Raw genomic sequence first — 8,315 nt, forward strand, 5'->3', positions numbered from 1 at the left:
ATCTGGAGATAAGGAAAGGGCAGCAGAAATGATTATGGTTAAAAGCAGAAGAGAAAGAAAAAGAACAAATGGCTTTAGCAGAAGAAGAAGAAACAGAGAGAGCTTTTGAACTTCAGAAATCGACACTTAAAAAGGGAAGTCAGGTTAAAAGGCTAGAGACAAAGGCTGAAGGTAAATTTAATGTTGAAGAGCAGTGAAATAAAACAGCAAGGTTAGCAACTGAAGTGGCTTATGATTATGAGCTGGTGCATAAAACACAGTTTGACTTCCAGAATCAATTTCAGTCCATGAGGGAAAGAAACTGGGGCAAAGAGAAATCCTCATATGGAAAGAGAAAGGTAGATCTCAGTAAAGATCATAAGGATAACTTACCACAGGTAAAAAGGAAACCCTTAAGGGGGGACAAGGAAGGTAAAAAGGTCTGGTGTTTTAATTGTAATAAAGTGGGCCCCACGAAATTACAGTGTTGATGGGCTCGGAGAGAGCCAAATGTAGGAAAACCAGACAAGCCTGGACGTTTTAATGGCATGATGACAAAAAGCACAGTGGAAGCTAGAAAGCTGTATCAGAGTCCACAAGCTGATCAGAGGTTGATTAAGGAGGAAGTGCCAGATCTGCTTAAGAAATATCCATGCAAAGGTAAAGTGTACTCATATAGGCCAGGAGTAGCAGTTAAGAGGATACAATATCAAGGGACGCAGGACCCTCTCAATCTGTGATGCTGAAGGATGAGGAGTTACGTACTCCTGAAAGACTATTGCCAGAAAAGCTATGGGTAACAGGAATTCATGGTGTGACAAACATTATGTAAAGTGAAGCTAGAGAGTCCAGAGAAGAGTGTAGAACTTGTGGTAGGAGTGCTGGATAAACTCTCAGCTCCAGGAATACAATTTCTCCTTGCTAATGGTATAGCTGATTCACTGGTAGGCATTCTACCTACTGTCGTTGAAAAGCCAGTGGAGATGCAGGAGCTGAAGCAATGCAGGATGTTTTTCCAGGAATCTTCCCAGATTGTGTCTTAACAAGATCGCAGAGTCACGAACTGAAGCAGGAGAAATCAAAAGGGCTCAGATAAAGAAGCTGAAATAATATTATCAAAGATATATTTTGACCAGATGAGTGCGACAGAGCAGGAGCCAAAAGTTAAAAATGCAAGTATCTTTAGCTCTGCTAAGCTTATTGAGGTACACCAGAAAGATGAGAACTTAAAGCAATTATATTAAAAGACATGTACATCAAGGAGAGTGAATGTATCCCTGTGATCCCTGTGTGTTATTACTTAACAAATGATATCTTAATGAGGAAATAGAGACCATCACACATTCAAGCAAATGAGAAAAGGGCAGAAGTTCAGCAAATTGTTTTGCCAGTAGGGTATAGAAAGGAGGTGCTGTGAGTGGCACATGAGCTGCCACTTGGAGGTCTTTTAGGGGTGAGGAAAACACAGGCTAAAATACAAAGACAATTTTACTGGCCTGGACTGCGCAAGGATGTAATTGAATTTTGCCTGATGTGTCATACATGTCAGCCATTCGGAAAACCACAGGCAGTAATAAAACCTGCACCTTTAATACCTATTCCAGCATTTGAGGACCCTTTCACAAGTGCTTTGATTGATTGTGTAGGTCCAGTACTTCCAACAAAAAGCGAGAATAAGTATTTTTTAACAATAATGAATGTGTCGACTACCAACAGAGATACAGTCAGACCAAACTTCATGTCCAAACTATTCAAGGAGGTTCTGGATAGGTTGGGAGTTAAAGAATTCAAATCTACTGCATACTATCCAGAATCACAGGGAGCGCTAGAAAGATGGCATCAAATATTAAAGACCATGTTGAGGGCTAAGAGTCAGGACTATCCAGATGATTGGGATAAGGGAGATCCGATTGTACTGTTTGTGATTAGCGATGCACCAAATGAATTGACCAAATTCAGTCCATTAATTTTGGGCATGAAGTAAGTGGACCATTAAAATTAAATAAGGAGAAAATAATAATTCAGAATTCAGAGACCACCATTTTAGACTATGTGTGAAATTTTAGAGAACGATTAAATAGAGACGGAGAGTTGGCTAGACAACATTTAATAGGAAGCAGACAAGAAATCAAAAATTTTCAATTTTGCAACTGGGGATAAGGTTACTTCCAGTAAAAGGTGAGCCTTTAAAAACAAGGTTTAGTGGGACCTTATCAAATCAAAAGGAAATTGAGTGAGGTGAACTACTTGACAGGGACTCTAGACTGGAAGAAATCTCAGAATGAGTTATGTGAATATGCTCAAATGGTATTTTGATCGGGAAGGAAAGCAAGAGGAGAAGGTGTTAATGATTATAGCACAGAAGGAAGAACCAATTTCAGAGGATTCTGAATTGGATATTCCTTACATCAAATTGGACAAAAAGGAAGTTGTCAAAAATTGGGATACATTATTGAGTAGCCTTCCATAAGAAAATTGAAATGACTGAAAGAGTTATTACTATCACATGGTGAGACATGTGGAAATAAACTGGGAAGTACTAACATACTGGTGCATGATAGAGATATAAGAGGTGCTGTTCCGATTAACCAACATTCTTATAGGTATAACCCTCTAAAGTTGATACAGGTTCAGGAGGAGATGGAATGAATTCTCCAAGCAGGCATAATCAAAATGAGTTACAGTGGCTGGAGCTCACCCATAGTCATGGTGCCAAAGCCAGATTGTACCCAATGGTTACATGTGGACTATCGTAAAGTCAACGCCATTACAAAGACTGATGCATATCCAATTCCACAGATGGAGGATTATGTCGAAAAAGGTGGGACAAGAAACTTACATTTCTAAGTTGGACTTGCTCAGAAGCTACTGGCAGATACCATTGTCAGAAAGAGCAAAGGCAATTTCAGCTTTCGTAACGCCAAATGGACTCTATCAGTTCAAAGTCATGCTATTTGGTATTAAAAATGCTGTAGCCACATTTCAGAGACTATCTAATAAGGTCATTGCCAGATTATCCAACTGTGTGGTTTATATTGATGACCTGGTGATTTTTAGTCACTCATGGAAGGACCATTTACAACATTTATCAGACTTATTAGATTCCCTACAGTGTGGAAACAGGTGCTTCTGCCCAAAAGGGCACTGATCACATCAGTGGCTGGACAGATCTTCCGTCACCGATATATTTCATCACCTGCATGCCCTGTCAATCTGATGGGCCGCGACTTGCTGGTGAGATGCGGGGTCTCGGTTCTGTGCGGGCCAGGCGGACTGGTAGTGACCTTTCCAAATGGCTTTTCCGTCAATTGTTCTATGGTGATGATTCACTTTGGATCCCAAATGATGTTATCACCGGACACATCACCAATGGCAGAAGGGCAGTGGGCAGATATATACTGGGGAGTCCTTGAACCTGAAAACAGGCAGAACAATGGCATACAGTCTTTATACAACTAATGGCGACCCTGAGCTCAGATGCTGCATCCCTATGCTCCCCCTGCAGATCCCCTTCATGTGACCCTATATTATGATAGAGATGATAATGAAATCTACCTGCATGCATTCTATCAACACCTAGAAGGGACTCAATGCGATATTTCCTCCAGTTGCATTCTGCTAGGGACAGAAGATGTGGTGGGTGTTGTGGAACTAACTGCAGAACAGTTGGAATGGTATGAGATGTCTGAAGAAGCTATACCACATGTCACATTGGCAGTGCATGCTGAATATCAGGCCAAGGATCTGGGACCTATGTCCAAACGGTTGATGGCGCTAACTGATTGGGTTTGGACTCAGTTACCCGGCTTACAATATTCACCATCGGTTGAAGCTTATAGAATTATGTACAGGACAACTGACAAGGTGCTGCTGGAACATAGGCAGATTGAAAGGTTTCATGGCAGGGAAAAGACAGACCATCCACAGGCTGCAGCGAGACTTGATACTCTACCAGATACCTTGTGGTCAGCAGGTTCGACAGACGTTGGTTACTGCGAACACGTCACACCAATCACATTCGATTTAATAGACCACACTTCGATTTGGCAGAGACAATACCCACACAAACCAAAGGCTGAAGCCAGCATTGCTCACACAATTGAAGGATTGGTAGCCTGGAACACTCCTAACTTACCTGTAGAGAAGCAGAATACAGGTAAATATAGGATGGCGCATGATCTTAGATGAATCAATAGTGTTGTTTCTACTCCAACAGTTCCAGTCCCAAACCTCTACACTGCGATGTCTGTGCTGACCCTTGACCATAAGTGGTTCTCGTGCATTGATCTGGCCAACGCATTCTTCTGTTTGCCCCTAGCTGATCATTTGAGGGACATTTTTTCGTTCACCTACAAAGGCCAACAACTTTGTTATACAAGGGTCCCTCAAGGGTTCATTTTATCACCTGGGGTGTTTAATCAGGTACTGAAACAGCAGCTGAAGGATCTGACGCTCCCAAAGGGGGTGGTATTGATCCAGTATGTAGATGACATTCTTTTGGTGGCACCAGACCATGTTTCTTGTTTGGCACCCACAAAGTCGTTGCTGCTTCTCCTGTATAACGTCGGTTTCAAAATTTCACAGGCTAAATTGCAATGCTGCAGATTTCTGGGTAGAGTTATTTCCGCTAAGGGAACAGGTGTGTCTCTGTCCCATAGACCTTCCATTCTACATCATACCAAACCAGTCACTGTAAAATACATGCTCTCATTTCTTGGGTTGGCAGGATACAGCAGACAATTCGTTGCATCATATGGGGAGCTCACTTTCCCTCTAAGGGCCATGGTAAATGAACAAGGCATGAGAAATTTGTCAGCCCATTTGCAGTGGACCACGGAGGCAGATGAAAGTTTCATATCTCTTAAACAGGCCCTAACGCGGGCTGCTGATTTAGCGGTCCTGGATTACAAAGAGCCATTTTTCCTCAATATTTCTGAAAAATTACACACAATAAATGGTGTTCTTTTTCAGAAAAAAAGGGGAGGCAGGCAGGTGCTGATGTATGTAAGTATTACCCTTGACCCAATAGAGACAGACACCCGCCATGTACAAAACATGCAGCAGGGGTAGCAAACATTCTCCAAAAGGTAGCACATATAGTCATGGGCCATTCACTAACAGTACTGACGACACATAGTATAGTGGCCTATGTGAACTCAACAGCCTTTACAATGACGTCACTGCGGCAAACCAGGTTAGAGAAAATCCTGAATGCACCACTTATAATTTTTACACATGAAGGAATTAACATGGTTGATAACACGGGAGAAGGAGAGCCACATATGTGTGAGGAAAGGGCACAGAGAGACGCCAAAGTTAGGCCAGGTTTACAGGCAATTCCATTAGTAGACCCAGAAGAAGTGCTGTTCACAGATGGTTGCTGTTACAGACATCCAACTGAAGGACTTAAAGCAGCCTATGCAGTGGTGCGACAGACAAGTGAGGGATTTGAGGAAGTGTTGACAGGAAAAGTGACAAGCAAAGAATCAGCCCAGTTGGCTGAACTACAGGCAATGATAGCTGCATTAGAATAGTCAGAGGGAAAAAGAGTAAATATCTACACCGACTCTGCATATGTGGCAGGGGCTATACAGGTACCACTCAGTCAATGGAGCAGAGCAGGATTCTTAACAGCAGCAAAAACCCCAATTAAACATGAAAAAGATGTGGGAAGATTAGCGGTGGTCCTAATGAAACGTGCAGAAGTGGCGTTGATCAAGTGTAGAGGACATGACAAAACTGATACAATAGTAGCTAAGGGCAATCAGGAAGCAGACTTAGCAGCAAAAAAAACAGTAGGATATGCACCCCAGTACATAATGATGCAAACAGAGAGGACAGTGTATGACCTGCTGCCCGCCTGCGATGCAAATGTATTAATAACAGAGCAGCAGAAGGCCTCTCCTCATGAACTGACAGTATGGAGAGAGAGAGGGGCCACAGAGTCAGAAGGAATTTGGAGGTCATCGGATGGTAAACCAGTGCTACCCCCAGGTTTGATAGCCTCCATGTTCCAGGAAGCTCATGGGTTGACACACTGTGGAAAGACGCAGATGCAGAGGTATCTGACACATTGGTGGCATCCGTACTTGCCGGCAATGATTGAAAATTACATCAGGGAAAGTAAAACGTGCACAGAATACAATGTAAAAGCAACAGTGAAACCACACGAGGGAAAAGTCTCTCTCCCAAGAATGTCAGGTCAGGAAATAGTGATTGACTACACTGACGTGATAGAGAGAGTAAATGGATACAGGTACCTTTTGGTAGCAGTGGATGCATACACTGGTTGGCCAGAAGCGATACCTGCGAAAAAGGAAGACGCAAAAACAGTGATCAAATTCTTGATAAACCAATACATTCCAATGCATGGGTTTCCAAAGAGAGTCAGGTCAGATAATGGCACACATTTTAAGAACAAAGACCTGCAAGAAGTTGAAGCAGCTTTAGGACTGAAACATGCGTTTGGAACAGTGTACCATCCTCAGTCACAGGGAAAAGTAGAAAGAATGAATCAGTCCATAAAAGGAAAAATAGGAAAAGTGTGTGCACAAAGTTAAGCTGGGTGGATGCCCTACCCTTAGCTTTAATGTCCATTAGAAGCTCAGTAAACTCTATCACAAGGTTCACCCCGTACGAACTAACAACACGGCAACAGTTCCCGGGACCAGGAGCTGGAATACAGATGTTAGAGGGAGGAGGAGCCTCTCTAAGGTACAAACCTTATTATGACCAACTAACAGCTTTGGTGTCAGCTTTCTCCAAACAGGTTGGATCAGAAAAGAGGGATCTACAGAGCCAGGTGCCATCTACCACAGACTGAGTCCTGCTGAAGGTGATCAAATGGAAGTGGTCGGAGCCACGGTGGACAGAACCTTACAAGGTGGTGGAGAGGACATCTCATGCAGTCCAACTACAGGGGAAAGAAGAAAGCTGGTACCATTGGAGCCAGTGTGCATCTACGGAACCGCCAACGAGAACTCTAGAACAAATAAGAACAGAAAAAGAGTAGAAGGGTCTTAAACTTTTAACTTTTGTGTAAAGGATATCATGTCTATCTTTGTAACTAGCCCACATTATCCTAGGCTGTTGGGGTTGGGAGTTTTTGCTATTATTTTATGTATAAGTGTTATGCCGCTGTTAATAAGGGGTATCAACCATGAGGCACAAACACACAGGTGAGGGAGAAAGTCCCAGGAACAAAAGATCAACAGGACAAGAGGTGGACAAATGTTTAAGGGAGGCAGGGAGTCGGGTACACATCAGACATGATAAAAAGCATGGTACAACATACCAGTTTGACTTATGCAAAGTAATTGACTGTGGCCAAGATACAGGGAGTTGGAGAGGGTACGATGTATATCTTTGCATCTACGCCATTTACTATAACCCATGCCCGTTGTGGAATGATGTATTAACATGGACTGGGGTACGATGGACACCCAAGAAGTCGTCACCCTTGGATAATAGATGGAAAGTTCGAGACCATGTGAGCCTGACTAAGGGGCAACTCGATCATTCCTCAGAGCTAAAAAAATCCACTCTTGTTAACCCTGACAAGATTTGACATTAACCCTGGTCCCAAAGAGGTACAGATTTACTGTGGAATTGATGACAGAAGCTTTTATTTCGTAATAGGTGTAGATCAATCAGGAGTGGATACCATGGGACTAGTGAAGGTAACCTTAATGGACCCTCCTATGAACCAGCCACAAACCGAAAACACAACAAGCATGGTGGTAGAACCAAGTTCAGGAGTTGTGATAGTAGATTATAACAACCTCATGAGAAGGGACATTATTCAATTAGCCACTGGGTATGGGGATAAGAACGTATGGCTGGACTGGATGACAGCGACCGCAATCTCAATGAATATGAGTAATTGCGTTGCGTGTTCCTCGGCCAGGCCAACCCTATTTACCACCCCAGCCCCATTGTTCCCTAATGTAGATCCAGCAGGGTTTCCCTGCAAGATGGCCCTCACCTTGCAGGTGGACCCTCCAAATTGTACCACCTCAAGTGCTATTTTTTCACCTGTAAAGAATTCCACGTTACCTCCAGTGTTTACTCCAAGGGCCAACAATTACACTTGTTTCGCGCGAAGATCTAATACAGTCTTGGGAGACATGCCCGCTGACTGGTGCCAGGACACGATTAATGTAACCGGCTGGCAGAATGCTAGCACAATGGTTTGGGCCAGAGCTGATCTTTTTGGTACTGTGGAGATAGAACACTACAGATTAGTCTACCTCCAGATTGGTCTGGAACCTGTGCAATGGTCAGGCTAGGGGTACCCTTAACACTCTTAGGAGAACGACAACAGGGAATAAATCAGC

General features: G+C 43.1%; 1 pseudogene; it reads left to right on the top strand.

Annotated features, from left to right (window-relative positions):
• Positions 1–3,456: 3,456 nt before the first annotated feature.
• LOC132815752 (uncharacterized) lies at positions 3,457–6,991 on the top strand (annotated as a pseudogene).
• The last annotated feature ends 1,324 nt before the right edge of the window (positions 6,992–8,315 follow it).

This window comes from Hemiscyllium ocellatum, chromosome 1 (assembly GCF_020745735.1).
Source record: "Hemiscyllium ocellatum isolate sHemOce1 chromosome 1, sHemOce1.pat.X.cur, whole genome shotgun sequence".
NCBI classification, from domain to species: domain Eukaryota; kingdom Metazoa; phylum Chordata; class Chondrichthyes; order Orectolobiformes; family Hemiscylliidae; genus Hemiscyllium; species Hemiscyllium ocellatum.